Consider the following 20,807-nt stretch of genomic DNA (forward strand, 5'->3'; position numbering starts at 1 on the left):
TAACAACCCTGTCCCCCAACATACCAGGAGGGTAGGATTCCACCTCCAGGCTGAAGTCTCGGAAGAGCTCAATCAGCTACTCAATGATGGCATCATTGAACCGGCTACAGGACTGACCCCCTGGGTTTCACCTCTGGTCATTGTGCCAAAAGAGGGAGGTTGTTTGAGACTGTGTGTGGACATGAGAATGGCCAACACTGCCATCCAGAGGGAGCGGCACTTGGGACCCCGACTTGAGGACATGATTGTCCAGCAAACTGAACCTCAACCAGGGATACCACCAGATGGAACTACACCCTGAGTCGTGGGGCATCACTACCTTTGCCACTCACAATGGCTTATTTCGCTATAGGCACCTCAACTTTGGCATTTCATCGACTGTGGAAATTTTCCAGGAGGCAATCAGACAAGTTATCAGACCAGTACAAGGGACCCTGAACTATAGTAATGACATTCTTGTATTCGGCAGAACTCACTCTGAACACGATACTGCACTGATGGCGATGTGCACCGATGTCCAAGAAGCAGGTTTAACCCTCAATATCGAGAAATGCTGTTTTAGCAAGACCAATTTGAAATATTTTGGACATATCTTCTCAGCGGATGGCATGACGCCAGATCCCAACAAGGTCAATACCATTTCAAACCTCTGAGAACCGACACTAGTAGCGGACATTCGCTCATTCCTGGGGATGGCCGGGTACTGCGCTCGCTATATCCCCCACTACGCATCCATCACTTAACCTCGACGACTCCTGCTGCAGAAGGACACTGAGTTCACCTGCTCTGCTGAGTGCCAGGAGGCATTCGATACCATAAAAACAGTTCTGATGGAAGTCCATCGCCTAGCAGAATTTGACCCTGACTGGCACACGGAAATCATTGTGGATGCAAGCCTAGTAGGGTTAGGTGCAATCCTCGCCCAGACAAGCGGTGAAGACACACAACCCAGGCACATCGTTGCCTATGCGAGCAGGGCCGTGGCCCCTCTTGAGTCCGCCTAATCTCAGGCAGTAAAAGAGAGCCTGGCAGCAGTATGGACCTGCAAACATGTTCCCAACTTTATCATAGGAAAAAAGTTCACCCTCATCACGGACCATCAGGCCCGGCTGTCCCTATTTGGTAACCTGTCATGGTGCATGCCCCCAGACATCAGGAGCAGATCAGCCTACCACAGTTGCTGGCACCCATGGGGACCTTTAAGGCGCCAGGATCATGTTATTCCATCTTGTTGCAGGGAGCATGGACACACACATATCCCAGCCTTAAAGAAGTGAGCCATACAGTCTAGCTTTGGGTGTGGCTGGAAGGACTACTTTACCTGGGACTACTTGTGCAGGGTGTGGCTGGAGGGACTACTTTACCTGGGACTACTTGTGCAAGGCTACATAAACCACAATCTAAGGACAGAACACGCTTCGCGTTATTCTGCACTCCTGCAGCATAACGCTCACTGTGTCTGCTCAGCTCCAGTTACTCGGTCTTCAGCCACGCCTGTCTTGGGAACCACAAACCATCAGTACCTGTGGAGAAAGGAAAGGAAGAGAGAACACGAATTAGAACAGTGGTTGAGTCCTTACCTGAGAAGCAGTCCATCCGAAAGGCTTTTCCTGCTGCCGCTCTCAGGATCGTCACATCCGCTGAAAGGGAAACACACGCATAGAGAGCCAGTACTCACCCGGAGGCCGCGCTCTTCCCGAATTCCATTGAATTGGTTACGCGATCACCGCTCTGGAGCCACACCGCACCTGCAGAACAGGAAAGAAAGAACAGCAGGTTAGTCGTGCAAAGGAAAAGAACCATTTATGGAACATTTCGACGCCACGCTCTCACGCTAGTTCTCACCTGCAGGAATTCTGTTCAGCGTCGTGGGGAGACGGCAATCCTTCATCTGGCACCCTCCTAACCGCACCTGTAAAGGAAATAAGAACAATAGTGAGAACTTTGGCAACTAAGAACATTAAAGCAAACTATACCAAGAGTCTATTGGCATAGAGACTTACCTACAGAGTCACAGTCACTCAGAACTCCGCTACAGCCCGCAGGATCAGTGACGCAACTAGATCCAGAAGAGAGGCTGGAACATTACCGCACCCCTGCATTCAGTTGCAGGACGGAGAATCTGCCATTGAAACACCTAAGGTGAGGCAAAAGCAGAGACGGGCACTAGGAGGTTATAGGAGGTGGGAAGTCTAGCCCGCCCCTCACGGCTGGTTAACATCTCGTTTCAACCTTCCAGGCAAACTCTCCCCTGTGAAGAAGTAGTGAGACAGAGAGGACACGTGCAGGCATTTCAGCACCCAGCTTTGTGCGACGCACGTGCAGACATTCATCGCTCAACTTCGTTTGACGCCCCCTTGGAGACCAGGTGAGCGTGACATAATCCCTGCACCAAAATGTTCCCAGTTTAGAACGGTGAGGAATCAGGCTACAAGAATATGACTTTGACATCGTCCATAGGCCAGGGGGTTGAAAACAACCCAGCAGACTACCTGTCATGCCATCCAGCAGGCAAGCCTAACTCCAGAACCGGCGACACGGAATACATAAACTATGTGGCTTTCAATGCACTCCCGGCAGCAGTGTCGCTACAGATGTTCGTAGCAGCATCTGCTGCGGACCCCTCCATGACATTGGCGATTAGCCTGACGGAAAATAACAAGTGGAAAGACTATCGCTGTGCCGTTCAAAACCACCAGGGGGTGTGCAGATAGACAGGCTTGCCAAGATAGATACAGAGCTAGCTGTGAAAGACCATGCAACACTGCTGAGAGGATGCCGGCTAGTCATTCCCGCGGCCCTCGGAGTGGAAGTAATCAAGATGGCACACGAGGGACACAGAGGTGCAGACAACACGTAACGCCAGCTCCGGTAGCACGTGTTGTTTCCCTTCTGTTAGGCAGAATCCTGTGCAGTGCCCTTAGGTACCACTACACACAATTAAGACTACAAGTGGTAATAAAAGTTCACCTTTGGTACAAGCCTGTACTACTATGTTAAAGTGGTAGCAGTAGCGGAGCAGCCAGGCCTATCTGAAGAGTATATGAGCAGTAGTAGAGTTTACACAAAGGGACCACAATTACTGTGACTCAAGCAAACACTGACTGAAGGTTTCAGGTAAAAAATATAAGTAAATTTCTTTTTAAACCATTTGTTATAAACACAACACTTCTATTAATTCAAAATCACATGTAAAATATACTACAACCAACCAATTCACTTTGGTACACTTTAACTCAAGGTAAGTACCCTATGTTTTAACGGGCCGGTGTTGTGAAACAAAAGATGTTGCCGGGAATGCGTATGCGATCACTTTTTCACAGTAATGACAGTTCGGTCTTACTAAAGATATGCGTATCTGCAACAAGAAATGTTACCGGGGCAAAAACACACTTAGCACCCGAGTTAACCAGAGAGAGTTGGGGGCAAAAATCATAGGAAATACTTTTGTCAAGGCAGACAGAATCAGAGAAAACTTGTTGACAGAAATTCAAGAGTCAATAGGCCGGAGCCAGTATCAAGTTGAACCGGTTCCTGTTGTCGAGGATCACACAGTCGGACAGTTCAAGATTCAACGCTGCCAGGAGTACTTAGATATTGTCAACAGAGGAAGCAAAAGTTATAAGAAGGAGGGAAGACAAGGCCAAGCCTTGGAGGCAAAGAAAAGGGATTCACCGTAATTCCTCAAGCAGAACACAGTACCTTATTCAATGAAGAAGCTGGTGCCACGGCAGTTGTTCCTGGTAGTTTCCTGCAGACCCACGGTTCCTGGAGCTTTGGTACGAAGGAGGACGTCTGGAGGGGTCTGCACCACACAGGGATGAGGCTGGCAGCAGCGACTGTGAATAAAAGGTGCGCTCCTTAAAAACAGGAGAGGCTCTTCAGATGGCTATCTGGACCACTACTGCAGTGTGCAGCGATTACGACCAAGAAGAGGATCCTCTGGCTGTGGAAGATGAGCTGGTTATCCCCACCAGGCTCAAGGGAAGAAGACTCCGGACTGGATCTTCTCTGGTCGTCGAAGGGTAGATAGCTCAGGACTGCAGTAGGGCTTCACCGGGACCGTCTTCTTCTCCGCTTCTCTTCGATTCCTTGTAGTTCCAGTGGCGACTCTGACTTCTAGACCAAGAGACCTGCCTTTTATGCGAAAATCCCCTATTCACACAGCCTGGCTGTCAATCAAGCAGCAGGGGGGTTGTCCAGCCCGGAGAACCACCTCAGCCAATCATGGCACAGTGCGATATGGGTTTCCTAGGATACCCTGTGCAGGGGTTGACGACACCCCTCCCTCACATTTAGCCCACCTAGACACCCAGGCGCCTGGAGGAGGGCTTCTTGGCAGAAGCCCGCCAAAAGACAGTGAACAAAGAAGGCAAACCTGGGTTGCCACGCAAAGTAAAACACAAGAAGGACTTTTACAAAAAGAAATGGCGAATAAACCCGACCGGTGCCAAAAGAAAGAGTATTTGGTCAAGCGGGTTTATGTTTGAGGCTAATATAATAGCCTAAAACAATACCACGTTTATATGATATAATCGCGGTAGAAAAGTTAGGGCAGATACCACTGCCACCAGCCAAGTCTAAATGTTAAAAGAGAAAAACAATGCTCTAGGACAGGCCTGTCCAACCTTTTTGAGCATCCTCACCGAAAGCAGTATATTCAAAAACGATGGTGTGTGACCTTTGACACAGTAGCATCACAGGCATAGCCATGCACTTCCAAAGATAGCTTTTGGTGTCGGGGGCAGTGATCGAAGGTTAGTTTCTGGTGATTTCTTCCAGTGTCTATGTGTTGATATTTCTCTGAAATAGTGGGGGCGACCGAGCGTAGCGAGGGAGCTATAACGATCTAGAGAGGTTTTGGGGACCCCCCCCCAAATTTTATTTCCAAATATGGGGCTGAAATTGTGCATTTTACAGCAGGAAAAGTGACCAAAAAGCCCTAAGTTTACAATCAGTTCTAAAGGGGAACATGTACATTCCATGTCACCAACAGCAGACAAGAACATTGTAGAACACAACACATTTTAATGATCAATGTGTCCACAGTGTAAGACAGCCCTGTCACTGATGTAACACATTGGCATGCTGGTTTTGCCCAATATATGCCTCTGTAGCAACATGTCTATGCTGGCTGTTCCCAATTTAGGCCAGCATTGTCCTAATCTGCAAGGAACTGGCCAATCCTGCCGCAGTCTCTACCTCTCCTGTTCCTTCCCAGGCCCTCTGTGCGGCACTGGCCTCTCATTTTGTCTCAAAAACTCAGGACACCCTGTCCGCACTCTCCTCCTATCCTCTCCCTCCCCCTACTCCCTGCTCCTCCTCTGGCCCTTCTGCAGCCACCCCTCTTCCCAAGAGGGGTGCACAGATGTACAAATACACCCAACCCAAAACGATTTTTAGAAATTGAGGGACAGACTTGCTTTGCATCTGTGCCTCCATTTCTAAAAGTCGTTTTGGGTTGGGTGCACCTCTACATCTGTGCACCCCTCTTGCCAAGAGGGCTGCACAGATGTACAAATACACCCAACCCAAGCAATTTTTAGAAATTGGGGGACAGACTTGCTTTGCATCTGTACCTCGATTTCTAAAAGTCGTTTTGAGTTGGGTGCACTTCTACATCTGTGCACCCCTCTTTCCAAGAGGGGTGCACAGATGTACAAATACACCCAACCCAAAAAGATTTTTAGAAATTGAGGGACAGACATCCAACCCAAAAAGATTTTTAGAAATTGAGGGACCGACTTGCTTTTGCATCTGTGCCTCCATTTCAAAAAATCGTTTTGGGTTGGGTGCACCTCTACATCTGTGCACCCCTCTTGCCAAGAGGGCTGCACAGATGTACAAATACACCCAACCCAAGCAATTTTTAGAAATTGGGGGACAGACTTGCTTTGCATCTGTACCTCGATTTCTAAAAGTCGTTTTGAGTTGGGTGCACTTCTACATCTGTGCACCCCTCTTTCCAAGAGGGGTGCACAGATGTACAAATACACCCAACCCAAAAAGATTTTTAGAAATTGAGGGACAGACATCCAACCCAAAAAGATTTTTAGAAATTGAGGGACCGACTTGCTTTGCATCTGTGCCTCCATTTCAAAAAATCGTTTTGGGTTGGGGGTACTTCTACATCTGTGCACACAGATGTAGAAGTATACCCAAACCAAAACGATTTTTAGAAATTGAGGGACAGATGGAAAACAAGAGCATCTTGCTTTGCATCCATCCCTCAATTTTTAAACATCGTTTTTTACCCGGGCCGCCAGAGAGAGACACAGTATGGATGGAACAAAGGGCCAACCATACTGCGTCTCTTCTCTCCAGCATGGGGGGGGCAGCAGGGGGGCCCGGAGCACCCGTGTACTCGGCGCCCCTGAAACCGGGACATGGCCTGTAACTACATCTGGTGCCAGGGGCTACTAAAGTGGTGTACTCCAGAGTCCACAATCATAAAAGCAGATGAAATACACATGGCAAAAACACAGTTAGGAGTGGGAAAAAGAGGCACACTCTTCCCAAGTGAAAAAAAATAACTCCAGAAATCCAGCAAAGGTGCTGGGGGACTCACTAGGTAAGGCAAATTAGCCATAAAATGAGAATTTGCCCTAACAATTTTGCAAAGAGCAAACGGAAAGTTTGCAACACCTACTATTGGAATGCACGACTATAAAACCAACTAGATCAAGAAACTTGGGGGATCTGATTGAAAACTCCCCACTGCTGGACATAGATGATTGGTGGGAACTGTTTTATAGTGGAAACGATTTGAAGTTAATTTTTGCATCAACAACGGAACAAGGGGGAAGGAAGGTTGTTTTATAAATTTTGGGGAGAGTATATTTCTAGTGTATTTCTGCGTTTACTTGAAAGTCCAACTTGGGTGTATTTTTGCATTTACTTGAAAGTTCAACTTCAGTGTATTTCTGCATTTAACTTTTGGCCATTGATTGTGACCTGCTAGCCTAGTGACTGTTCAACACTGCTTTACTTGCTTACTCCTCCCTCTGCCTCTTCTCATTTCCACTCATGGCGCTTTCTGTTTCTCCCATCTATTCCAACTGCTTCTCTATCAACTACCCTTCCCTTCTCACTAAGTCTGGAAAAAAGAAATTTAAAAAGGATATCTTGGCCTCCAACCCTGGACTCCCCATCGCTGATACCTATACCAGCGCCTCTTCCAGACAGACCCTCACCGACATCCTCTTTGTTGTTCCTTCGCCGGATCTATGGACCCCCCCATATGATCTGTGTGCTTTTATCCTGTCTCCTCCTCTCCCATTAATGGTGGCACTCACTGGGATGTCCTCATGGCTTCTTTCGACTCCTCCAGAGTCATCCTTAATGTCTACCTAAATGGCACTGTTATGGTCCAAGGTCCTCAGGCCAATCTGCTCCTCTTCGATAGGCGTTTCCCTCGCCTCATCAACTTCCTCTCATCTCCAGCTGTCCCCTCCTCTCACTCCCTGGCTACCTTACCCACTTTTTCCTCCTCCTCTGCCACTCTTCAGGCTACCTCCACAACTCCGCAGGGCGTACCTCTGATTTGTACCCCTCCCCGGAAGGTCTTTAAGGCCGGCAACCTTCTTCATCTTGCCACTCTCAACTCTTGCTCTGCTGTCAAACACGCCTCTGACATCTGCCACCTCCTTGAAGAACTGGACCTTGATGTCCTCGGTCTTACGGAGACATGGTTCACGGCTAGCTCTGTCACAAGCTTTGACACTCTACTCAATGAGGGCTACAAGATCCTCTCCGCACCCAGATCCACTCGACCTGGGGGGGGCGTAGCCCTGATCTTTCCTGAGTGGATTCCTGCCACTATCATTCCCATTCAGATTTACTCCTCTTTTGAATGCTTGTCTGCAGGCTCCAACTCTCTCCTAGCCACTCTCTTACTGTTGCTACTCTCTACTGGCCCCCCGGGCAAATCACCTCTTTTCTCGCTGAGTGGGCCGACCTCTCCTCCTTCCTCCTGGCCTCAACCACTCAACTCCTCCTCCTTGGTGACCTCAGCATTCACCTCGATTCTCACTGTCCCTCATCGCTGCTCTTTCGCAACCTCTGCGATACCCTCTCCCTCTCTATCCTCCCCTCTGGCCCGACGCACTCTGCAGGACACACACTTGATGTCTTGATCTCCCCTGGCCTCCCCCTCTCTATTCCTCTGACCACTCCTCTCTCCTGGAGTGACCACTGCCTCCTCTCCTCCCATCTCTCACTCTCTTCTCCCCAAGCCAACCACACCCCAACACTTCTGCTTACCTTCTCGGACATCTGACCTATGAAGCGTGTGTCAGCTGAGGCTTTCGCTGCCACTTTCTCTCCCCCTCCTCCTCCCCTGGCTGACTCACACCCAGTCCCTTCTCTACTCTTCCATCTCTGATACTCTTGATGCTCTTGCCCCTGTCATGAGGATCTGCCTGAAATCCAAAGCCAAGTGCAATTCTTGGTATGACTCTGACCTAGCTACACTTAAACAGAAGTGTAGGGCGGCGGAGAGGAAATAGGGCTTCTTGTTCATCCTCTGACAAACTGGCCTGTCGCCTGCTCCAAAGGCAATACCGACTCTCTGTCCGCACTAAGAAGAGAGCCCACATTCAAGCCGGTGTCTCTGTGGCATCCAACAACTCGGCCGAACTCTTTAAAATCTGCAAGGAGCTTGCCAACCCTGCAGCAGTCTCCTCCCCTCCTCTTGCCTCCCAGGCTCTCTGCAATGCCCTTGCCTCACACTTTATCTCTAAAACCCAGGACATCCTGTCCACCCTCACCTTCCCTACCCCTCCTATTCCCTCTCAGTCTGTGCTTGGAGATCCCCCTTTAAGCACCCCCCCCACCATCCTTCTCTTCCTTTCCTATTTTCTCCCCTGATGAGGTCGCTAGACAAGTCCGATCTATGAAAGCCTCATCAAAACAGGTTCATCCCTGTTCCTCCAAAATCATCAAGGACCACATTGACACCCTCGCTCCTGCCCTTGCTGATTTTTGCAACCACTTGTTTGCCTCAGGATCCTTCCCCTCCCCTCTGAAGCACTCCCTTGTGCATCCTCTTCTCAAGAAACCCACAGCTGATCCTTCCTGTCCGGCAAACTATCGCCCAGTTTTCATTACCACCTTTCTGGGCAAACTCCTGGAAAAGCTGGCCATCTCTCAGCTTAACCTTCATTCAGATTCTGTTGGTTGTCTCCCTGACCACCAGTCTGGCTTCAGAGCGGCCAGAAGCACAGAAACTGCTCTCCTCAATATCCGTGAAGATCTGCTCTCCAAACTTGATTCTAACATTCCCTCTGTCCTCATCCTTCTTGATCTCTCTTCTGCCTTCGACAAGGTCAAACACGCCATCCTGCTCAACCGTCTTGTGATAATCTGGGTATCACTGATCAGGCTCTGGCCTGGCTGACCTCTTTCCTCTCTGATCGACCCTCCCAGGTCCAACTGGGGTCTTTCCTATCATTTATATTCCTCTCCACCTGTGGGGTTCCCCAGGGGTCTAACCTCTCACCCTGGCTTTTCAACCAATACCTGGCAACTCTCGCTCACTGCATTGCCATTTTCTGCTCAAATTTCCAGTGCTACGCTGATGACACTCAACTCATTTTCCGGCTGCCCTCGGCCACCTCCTCTCCCTCTTTCATCTCTGACTGCCTAACTGCCATTCAAAATTGGTGTGCTGTCAATGATCTTTGTCTGAATGCCAGCAAGACAGAGATCCTCCTCATCGGCACACCATCTCCATCCTTTTCCCTCACTCTCTGGCCGGCCTCCCTTGGCCCTCCTCCTACCCCTACCTGCAAGGCTAAGAACCTTGACGTCATCTTTGACTCCACACTTTCCTTCTCGGCCCATATCTCTGATGTCTCTAAAAAGTCAAACTTCCGACTGCACCTCCTCAGAGGTATTCTGCCTTTCCACTCCTTCCCCCAGAAGCTCATGGTATCCCAAGCTCTGGTTCTCTCTAGCTTGGACTATTGTAACAGCCTCTTTCTAAATCTACCTGCCTCTACTCTCCGCCCTCTACAACCTATCCAGAACAGGACTGCAAGACTTGTCCTTGGCCTCAAGCCCTGGGATCGTATCTCTCCAGGACTGAAATCTCTCCATTGGCTCCCAGTGGATGCAAGGATTACATTCAAAACCCTCTGCATTGTCCACAAGGCTTTCGGAGGCCTGGGCCCAAAATACCTTCAGCTATCCCTCTGCAAATACCTCCCCTCTCGAGCTCTTCGCTCCTCTACCTCCAACTCCCTCAGGGTCAGTCGTTTTTCAAAGAAATGAGCTGGGGGTAGATCTCAATCTTCTGCTGGGGCCTCCCTCTGGAACAGCCTCCCTGCCACTCTAAAACTTGAAGAGAACCATCTTTGGTTCCGGAAGCACCTCAAAACCTTCCTCTTTGCTTCTGCCTTCGCTCCCCTTCTCCCCTGCTGATCTGCTCTCTTGGCACTGTGCACCTGGCCACCCTCTGTCCCCTGGGCCCAGGTACCTGCTCACCCTGCCACCTTCCTGCACTGCCTCCTGGCCACCCCTTGCACTGGGGACTGTATCTGTACCCATACACCCCCCCCCCCATTTTTCTTCTTTTTCTGCACTTATTCAGACTTACCCAGTCTGCTGCCTTAAACACAGCACTTGCCACTTGCTGACTGCACTACCACAGTTTACCTCAATTTTCTATTTATTTTATTTATCTGCGCTCCTCGGCTTCTGCACTTTCCACTCTCCCCCTTCCATGCACTTTTTCCCTTTTCCTTTTCCCATGCACTTGCGCGTTCTCAATGTCACTGGGCCTAGTAAGATCGTTTTTATGTTGTGCTGTGTTCTCCATTGTTCCCCTCCCTTGCCTAGTCGCGCTCTGAAACACTTGTGTACGAGCGTGATAGAAATAAAATATCATATCATATCATATATAAGTTTTAGGGAATTGAAGGCACTGGACCGGACTAGGTTTTGATGTTCTGATAGCCCGGTTCTAGGAGTGTAATTTACCATCTACCTCTCTATCTGTATTGTATGGTTCGAATTCTCCCCTTCTCCTATTTTTATTTGATCTTTTTTTCCCTGCCCCTTTTCCTTTCCTTTTTCTTCTATGATAAAACTAAAGGTAAAAGTTTATAATAAACTGCATACTAATAAAAATAAATAAAGAAAATTAGATTCTTTTCTTGGATGGTAACCAGTGTAAGTATCTTAGTAATGATGTGATTTGCTCTCTTACCGAGTTTGAGGAGAAGTCTTGCTGCAGCATTTTGTATCAGTTGTAGTTATTTTTGTGAGGTAGTGCAGAATTCAACTTAGAGATTGTAGGCATCGAATATTCTTGACATAACCAGAGAGATAATAGCGAGTGTTCGGTGTGGGAAGGTGAGGTAGGGTAATCTATGCTTCATGGTGTTTAGATAGAAGAAGCATTTATTTTCTATGAGCAGACTTGTGGTTCTAGGGTTAGGTCGTTATCCATCAGATTTCAAGATTTTTTACTATAATGGATGGCTCCAGTCTGCTTCCCATTTCAGTATGCAATGGTAGATGTTGTTGAATGTGGAGGTTATTCGACATGATCATTATTTTCCTTTCGTCCCGGTTGAATTTAAGGCTGTTGCTGCTCAACCATGTGTAGATTTGCGAAATGCAGTTGGTAAGGGTTTGGTCTATGCCTTCATTGGCATTAATTTTGTAAACTGATTTGATTATTGAGTGCATAGTTATAGCCTCTGAGTCCATGTCCTTTGATGAGTTTCATGGGTGGGGCCTTGTAGATGTTGAAGAGTAGTGGTGAGAGGGATGAGCCTAGTGGAGATCCATATTTGGGTGTTTGTGGTGTTGAGCTGAAGTGAGGGAACAGGTGATTTCCGGTCTTTCAGGCAGGAATGATTTTATCCATTGTAACACTGTGTTGCTTATCCCTATTTCTTGGATCCTTTTAAGGAGGGTTGCATGGTTGTCTGCCAAAATGTCTAGTAGTAGCAGGGCAGATGTAATGTCTGAGTTTTCTTTTTTTTACAGATTGTTGTCACATCTATTATGTACGTCTTGGATACTTACTGTGATAGAGACACTATCGTCCTTGGAAAACTAGAGGGTAAACTATGACAAAGTACTTTGGTCTTACTTTCATGTGTTCCCGATAAACACATATTGGTTGTGCTTGGTTTACTACCACTATCCACAATACTTTAACTCAAGCGTAGCATTCAACTAAGGACGAGTATCCTTGTCCTTTTTGCATAGACTTGCATAATAGCCTGGCACTTAAGGGGTTAAAATGCATACTTCTACCATAAATACTCTTTCCAGTCTCTTAGACAGAGCTTTACAAAAGAAGACTGACAAGGCAGTAAAGAATCTGTATAAGAACGTGTTTGTCTTTTCATGAAAAGATCGAGTGGGTCCCTCATTGAAACATGCTTAGTAGTCTCATGATTACACAAATTAAAAGTAAAGCAAAGCTTTGGGACTCGACACATAACATTAACTACATTTTGAAGAAGACATCATTTATTAATTTATATTTATTTACATGGAAGAGCAGACCTCTTTTGATCACAAAAAAACATACCATTGAGGAGATATCCAGAAGGATAGCTCAGAGGCAACACACTTGTCCTGGAAGCAAGACAGCACAGAGCATTACAGATTAGAATCCTGGTCCTGCACTTTGAGACTGATCTCCAGTATTAAGCACGTTATAAAAGAATATCAGATTTGCTGTGAAGCAGTGAGATTCTTACACTGGGGTGAGTTTGAGTGACATTCTGACTAGTCTGTGGAGGGGAGTAAATGGAACAGTCAGTGGGAACAATATATGGGTGGACATATATAGGTCACGGACAATCAACATTAGACATTTTTAGGTGCATGTAGGCGGTACGGCCAGCGGTGCTCGGGATGTGGCCATGATGAATGAAGTGGTAAAGTGGAGGCAGAGAAAGTGAGGGACAGAGGCACATTAATGGTGAGGGAAAAATGTTAGCTTGAAGGCAGATGAGAGGAAGGCTACGAGGGTAACCCAGCGCCAAGTAGATAGGCTTTCAGTTTGGTTTCGAACAAATCGGTGTAGACTGTTTCTCAGATGTCCTGGGGAAGAGAATTTCATGCAAAAAGAGGGAAAGAGTGGAAGCAAGAGGAAACACAGGGAGGACAAGGTGCCACAAGGGTAGTCGAGGAGGCAGAGCAGATATTAGGAGAAGGCCTGTAGAGTTGTATAGAGGAGGAAGGACACAGTGGTGTATTATCGTGAATAGGTTTGTGAACCAGGAGATAACATTTAAATCTGGCCCTGTTTTGCATTGTCCGCATCCAGCCTGGTGACAGCACGAGGAAGTAAGTGTGAAATGAGGGAATTAAAAGAGAGCTCTGTTTGCGAAGTTAGTGATCTTGTTGGGAGGACAGAAAGTAAAGTTGGGGAGACCAAAGAGAATGCTGGCATGCTAGTTCATTTTAGAGAAGCAAGAGTGGTTAAGAGATGATGGGTAGTGTTGAACGGAAAGAGGTGCCTGATTTTCCTAATATTTGATTGATTGATGTTTTGAATTTGTAAAGCGCACATCCGACTTGGAACCAAGCAAAAAATTGCATCTGGAAGCTAGTGCAATAACAGTAAGAACCAGAAAGCTAGTATTATCAAGCACATTTAATCAAAGAGATAGGGTTTCAGCTTTTTCCGGAATTCAAGAAGGGAATCGATTTTCCAAAGGTCGTGAGACAGGGCATTCCATGCTCAGGGCCCTGCACAGGAAAAGCGTCTGTCACTCCAGGTCACAGATCTTGATGGTGGAACCACCAATAGGTGTTGTCCTGACGATCAAAGACAGCAATCCGGTTGATACGAGGAGATTTTTGACACAAGATATCTCGGGGCACTCGTGGTTTTTCCCATTTTACAAATGATGATGGATTGGCAGATTACATAGATCTTTTTTTTTTTTTTTTTTTTTTAAAAGTTTATTGATTTTTCAACACAAACAACAATACAAACCAAACCGTAGTGCAATTAACAATATTACAATAAAGCATTTAATCATTAGTGCGCACTACCTCCCTGATCCCTCCCCCCTCGCGAGCCAGTTTCCATGTCACATTCCGTATCTGCCGCACATGAGCGGGCCTCGTTGTCATCCGACCCTCCCGAAGCCATCCCTGTCCCAAATATGCAAGATATCAAAGTCCTCCATGCCATCAAAGAGGCCAGTTCCTCCTCCCAAGACACACAACTCGCCTCCTGCCACACTGCTGTCTCGGCCTCCGCCCATTTCTGTAGGTCATTCCACCACACCTCAACCCGTGGCTTGCTACATTTTTTCCAGCCCATGGCTATTCTCCGTTTGGCCAGCACATACGCCAAGTCTTTCAGTTTACACACATGTTTCTGCTTCCTAGGTCTGGAAAACCCACCCAGCAGGCATGCCCAGGCGGTGTCTATGGCAAGCGTGACCCCTTTCTCTCCTAGCTTGCGCGCCACCTCCCTCCAGAACCCCTCGATCACCGGGCATGCCCAGAACATATGCGTCATGTCCGCATTTTCTTCGTCGCATTTAGGGCACGCCTGTCTGCCCGCATTCCGGAATTTGGATATCCGCAGTGGGGTCATATACGCTCTGTGCGTGACATATAGCTGTACCTGCTGCAGTCTGGCATTTCGAGATACTTTCCTGTGATATCTTAGAGCCCGTTCCCACATCCCATCTCCCATCTGGGTCCCCACCTCGCACTCCCATTCCGATCGTAGGCCTGTCAATTCCTTCCCAACCTTCAACATCACCATCTCATACAGCCTAGAGATCTCATGTCCCCCTTCCGTCGTGTCGTATATCCCTTCCAGCGTAACCTCCGATTCGTCTGCCAAGGTAAATTCAGGCCATAGTTCCCGAATTTTCCTCCCCAATCTGTGGTATGTTACATATTGGCCTCCATGTAATCCAACCTCCCCGCTAAGTTCCTCAAACGCTCTGATGGCACCCTCCTGCCACACATCACCCAATGTCACCAACCCCACCGATTCCCAATAGGTCCTAATAATCCCCCTCAGCTGTCCGTCTACCCCCGCCAGGGCAACCAGTGGAATCTGCGGAGAACACGGGAGTGGGTCTCCCATCAGTTTGCATGCTCGTCTCCACACCTTCCATCCCAGCCTCACCATCGCCGGGTACTTCCTCGTAACAGTCTCGGGCAACCAAATGACTTCCTTCAGGAAAAATGGGGCACAATCATGCCCGAATAATCTAAGTTCTGGGGTCTCTTCGTCGGAAAGCCATTTGGATACAAACTGTAGTTGGCTCGCTATGTAATAAGCCTCAAAGTTTGGGAGTCTAACTCCCCCTTTTTCATGAGAGTTCTGCAACTTCCAGAGTGCTACTCTGTTTCGAGTGCCATGCCACAGGAACTCTCTGCAAACCCCATTTATTTTAGCAAAAAAACCCTTAGGGATCATGTATGGGATGTTGCTAAAGTAGTGTAGCAGCCTAGGCAGAACCACCATTTTAATCATTGCTCCACGCCCCATCATCGCCAGGGGCAACTTCTGCCAGAAACTCATGCATGCGCGTATCTTCTCAACAGCCATCTCAGTGTTACACTTATGTTCTTTCTCTACCGTGTGGTAGACATCTATTCCCAGGTAACGAAACGTGTTAACTGCCCAGGGCACCTGTAGCACCGGCAGCCTCTCTATGGGGACACCCTTATAGCAGCCCAATGGGAAAATGTTCGACTTCTGGGGGTTGACCGCTATGCCTGACAACCTCGCATATCTCCCCATCACGTCCAGGATATACTGTAAATTCTCCTCCGGATGACTCAGGTACAATAACAAGTCGTCCGCATACAGGGATATCAGATGCTTTTCCCTCCCAATCTCAATACCCACGATGTCGTACTGCTGCCGCAGGTACAGTGCCAGGGGTTCCAGGGCCAGGATATACAGCATCGGGGACCAAGGACACCCCTGTCTAGTGCCTCTGCTGAGTTGCCATCTCTCGGATATGATTGCCCCCGTCCGGACCCTGGCCAGTGGAGCACTATACAGCAGCTCCGCCCATCTAACGTATCCTGGACCCAGTCCGTATTCTCTCAAGGCCGTCAGCAGCCACCCCCAATTAACCGAATCGAAGGCCTTTACAGCATCCAACGACACTATCGCCATTTCCCCGTCGCTAATGGATCCCATCTCTATCACCCGGTGGAGGCGTCTGTGGTTTTGGATAATATTCCTCCCCGGGACATACCCTGTTTGGTCCGGGTGTACCAGTTTGCCTATCACCCTCCGCAGTCTGTTTGCCAGGACAGCCGTTAGTATCTTGCTGTCCTGATTCAGCATAGATACTGGCCTGTACGACCCACAACTATGCCCGGGTTTATTGGGCTTAGGGAGCGGTACAATGACCGCCTCTCTGAGCGATTCCGGCAACCTCCCCGTCTCGAACGCCTCATTGAGCATATCAAGCATCGGGGGGAGCACTTCCGCTCCAAAGGTTTTGTAAAATTCGCTGGGCAGGCCGTCCGTCCCTGGGGTCTTGCTAGTGGGTAGTTGCCGGACAACCGCCTCCAACTCCTCCAATGTTATCGGGGCATCTAATTCCTCTCTTTCTTCCGTGCTTATCCTGGGCAGCCCAATATCTTGCAGGGTCTCCAGCATATCCTCCCGGTCACCGCCACCCGGATCCCCGTATAATTCCCTATAGTAATTCACAAATTGTTCGTTTATGCCCTCTTGGGTATCTATCTGCTTCCCATCCTCTCTAGTAATCGTCCTAATCGGGGGTCTCGGGGTTTCTCTCTTATATAGCCATGCCAGGAGACGGCCCGTTTTGTCTCCTCCCGCGTGTTGTCTCTCAATATATTTTTTATAGTTTAGGTTACAGAGCCTCCCCCAATGTTCCGTACACTGCTGTTGCAGTTTAAGCACCAGCTCGTTGTCTATGGGCTCGCTCTTCAACGCCTGTTCCAACTCGCTTTCTGCCCTCTGTAAATCAACCAGGACCCCATTCTGCAAGCCTTTCGATTTGGCAATCGCCACCCCTCGCACCACAACCTTAAAAGCCTCCCACAGAGTTCCTGCCGAATCAACGCTGCCAGTATTGGTATCGAAATAACTAGCTATTTCCTCCCGCATATCTTCCCTAAAAACCTGGTCTTTAAGCGCCTCTGCGCGCAGACGCCACGTCGGGATCCGCGCTCTGGGGCGGCCATATTGCCAACCCACCACCAATGGCGAGTGGTCCGATAGGACCCTCGCTTTATATTCCGCCCTGGACACCTCTATCAAGACATCCGATGTGGCAAAGATATAATCAAGCCTGGTGTGCAACTGCTGCGGGGCCGAGTAGTGTGAGTACTGTCTCACATTGGGGTGCTTAGTCCTCCACACATCCTCGAGCTCGAAGTCTCGCAGCAGCGTCCGCAGCGCCCGGGCTGCCGGGGCGGGCCTAGTCACTTTATCGTCGGATCTATCCATCCCCGGATCCAACACACAGTTAAAATCCCCTCCCCAGAACACCGCACTCCCAACACACCAGCTCAGGCTGGCACTCATAGTCCGATAGTACTCTGCCGTGCCCTGGTTCGGGGCATACGTGTTCACTACACACATCTCTTTATTCTCGATTGCCCCTCTTACCATAGCCAGGCGCCCCTCAGTATCCAAGATTTCCTGCCTCAGTTGAAACGGGACATGCGGCGCCACCCAGATCAGCACACCTCTGGCATAAGCCGAGTACGTGGATCCCACCACCGTTCCACCCCACTTTTTCTTCACCAGCTCCAGTTTATCTCGGGTCAAATGCGTTTCTTGCAACAATGCGATGTCTATCTTTTGCCTTCTCAAGTATAGCATGACTTTATTCCGTTTTAGATAGCTATTGAGACCCCTGACGTTCCATGTTAGCAATTTTAGCTCCCCCATAATTCACTGGTATCCTGCCCACTCCCCCCCAACCCACCCCGCTCATCCGTGCCGTCCAGATATCTCATCCAAAATGTACTCCCAGGGCTCGCGGTCAAACTTAAACTCCCCAACGCTATGTACACCCCAACTTTCCCCACACTCCCCATTCCCCCCACCCGTCCCCCCAACACCCTCCCCAACTGTTGCCCAGCTCCACCTCGGGAACTCAGGCCCCCCCACATCTAGTTCTGGCTGTTACACACAGAGCCCAGTAGGGTAAAGTCGCCCTAACGGCCACTTAACTAAAAAACACTAAATGGGGGTGAATGGACTAGCCCCGAAAGGCTCCTTCGTATAACCACAGGTACAGTGCAAACAGTGCATTGATCATTCAGTTCCAGGCCCGACCTCCCCCGGCCATAACGGTAACTATATTCAAGTCCCATAGTCTCTGGCTGCACTCTTTATCGTCGTAGCGCACTTAACTCTTATTGCCACCTTCATCAGCCTGGACCTCCGGCTCCTGGGGGCTGCCTTGCATGTCCAACCAACCCATGGCTTCCTCAGGCGACTCGAAAAACAAGGATCTGTTGTTGTGGATCACCTTCAATTTGGCCGGGTAGAGGAGCATATACTTCTTCCCCGCCTCTCTAAGTCTCCTTTTGACCGCCGCAAAGTTCATCCGACTCCTCTGCACCATCATGGTGTAGTCTGGGTAGGCCGTTATGGTGGCCTCCCCCCTCTTGATGGTTCCTCCTTTGCGAAAATGCTCCAAAATCCTCTCTCTGTCTCGGTAGTTAAGGATTTTGGCTATCATTGGCCTTGGCGGACCGCCCGGCGGAGGCCTCCTGGCCAATGCTCTATGCGCTCGCTCCACCGCAAAACCCTGCGACAGCGCACCCCCAGTGATCTCTTGGAGCAACATATTCTCAATGAAGTCCGTGGGGTTATGACCCTCCAATCCTTCCGGGATGCCCACTACACGGATATTATTCCTCCGGGCGCGCCCTTCTGCTTCTTCGGCCCTGTTCTCCAGGTTGCGCACTTTCTGTTCCAAGACATGCAGGTCGGCCTTGTGTGAGGCGCAATCTGCCGTGTTGGCGCTCCCCTCCTTTTCCAGGCTCTCCGTGCGCTCCGACAGAGTCCTCACATCTTGTCGAAGTAGGTTCACCTCCTCCCGAACTTCTCCCACTTTGAGGTCAAGCACTGTTTTCAGGTCCGCCACCACCATTTCGAGCTTGGCTTCCCAAGCGGTTTTCAAATCCGCTTTCAATTCTGCGAGCGCAACTAACACGTCCTGATTTGGGCTAGCGGCGGCCATGCCGCCTGCAGATGGCTTCTCCTTGCTCCGAGCACTTTCTGGGCCTGGCGGTGTCTTGGTAAACTCATCCAATGTGGGTTGTTTCACTTTCTGTCTGACGGATTTATTCGCCATTCCACCACCACTGTATGTTGCGGGCCCGTACACTCCCGCCTCACCCCCACCCCGGGAGAGAGGAGCCCACCTTCCGCTCGCAATGGAGCGAGTCGCTTCTCCCGCACCAAGTGTACCTCCGCAGCCACTCCTTCCGCCACTCGACTGGGTCCCCACCAGCGAGTTCCTACAAAATGTGGGCCCTTTGTCCCAAGGCTGCCGCGTGACCAGCACGCGATACTCCGGCGCCTAAGGCGAGTGGTCCGTTTCACTGGTCAGCTCGGGTGGGTCCTAGTGCCGACCGCTGACCGTCACTGTCCAAAGCCCGTGATAAGTAATCGGTGCCCACCGAGACTCGCCGGTTCTCTCCCAGAGGCCATTCTCACACTTCACAGCTTACTTTGACACCGATCACTACGAGAATGCCTCTTCTTCGCCCCGCATGTATCTCCTCCGTTGTCCGGCATGGCCGCCATTTTCCCTCCGTCCGGGCCGTGACTCCCGGATCTTCGATCGCAATTTTCTGTTGTTGCCGGGCTTACGAAGGATTCAGCTCCTCAATATTTATGCAGCATACATTCATGGACGGGTTCCTTCGTTCCTGACTCGCGAAAGTTAGTCTCAATGCACTTTTACACAGGATAAATGCAGGATCTTCAGGAGCTCTTTCAAGAGCGCGTCCTCTCACATGGCTTCCAAGCCACCTTACATAGATCTTTATTGTGTAGTTGCTCTGCAAGAAACCTGCTAAGTCGATCCATAAAAGTTTGACGGGAGGAACACACTACACATGCCGGCCACTAAGGGTCTGCTTGGTCGGCCAAAGGGTGGGCTCTTGGTCTCCTGTCATCACCCCTGGACCCTAACTAGTGTACAGGGCTGAACCAGTATGGCTCAGATAGTTAATCTCAAATTTAAGAGTACTGAAATGTTCCTCTTAAACATATATGACCCTCCCAATGCGAGTGCTAATAAAGAGAATATTGCCACAGAAAATAAACTTCTTGCAGCAATCAATATAGAAAATCCTGTGTGGGTCATGGGAGATTTTAATGCCAATATCATTTTAGAAAATGGCACATTAAGGAGTACTAGTAAGTCTGGCCCAGTGGATTCGCGTAAAGCAAGCACGCAAAGTAGAACTTGTGCGCATTTGCTTGACTCCCAAAACATGTTTATGCTAAATGGTAACTGTCCGGATGATACTCAACAAGCCTCTACGAGAGTAATTGGCAATAGTGCCTCGCATCTTGATTATGTATTTGTAAATGCTAGAGCTCTCACACTGGTGAAAGATCTGCCCACTCTCCCTAGAGAGGAAAGTGAGCATTTTCCCTTGTGCGTTTTTCTGCACAATAATAATATTGAAATAAATAAGAATGTGGTTGACTTTCATCTGAAAGGAGATATTTACCTGAACAAGAGTGTCAGTCGAATGCATTGGAATGCTGGGAGAATAAACAGAGCAGGACTGGCTATTCACTGAACTGGAATATATATTCACTGCAAAAAAAACTTTGT

The sequence above is a fragment of the Ambystoma mexicanum genome, chromosome 3p, assembly GCF_040938575.1.
Source record: "Ambystoma mexicanum isolate Mex_15411 chromosome 3p, UKY_AmexF1_1, whole genome shotgun sequence".
Taxonomy (NCBI): Eukaryota; Metazoa; Chordata; class Amphibia; order Caudata; family Ambystomatidae; genus Ambystoma; species Ambystoma mexicanum.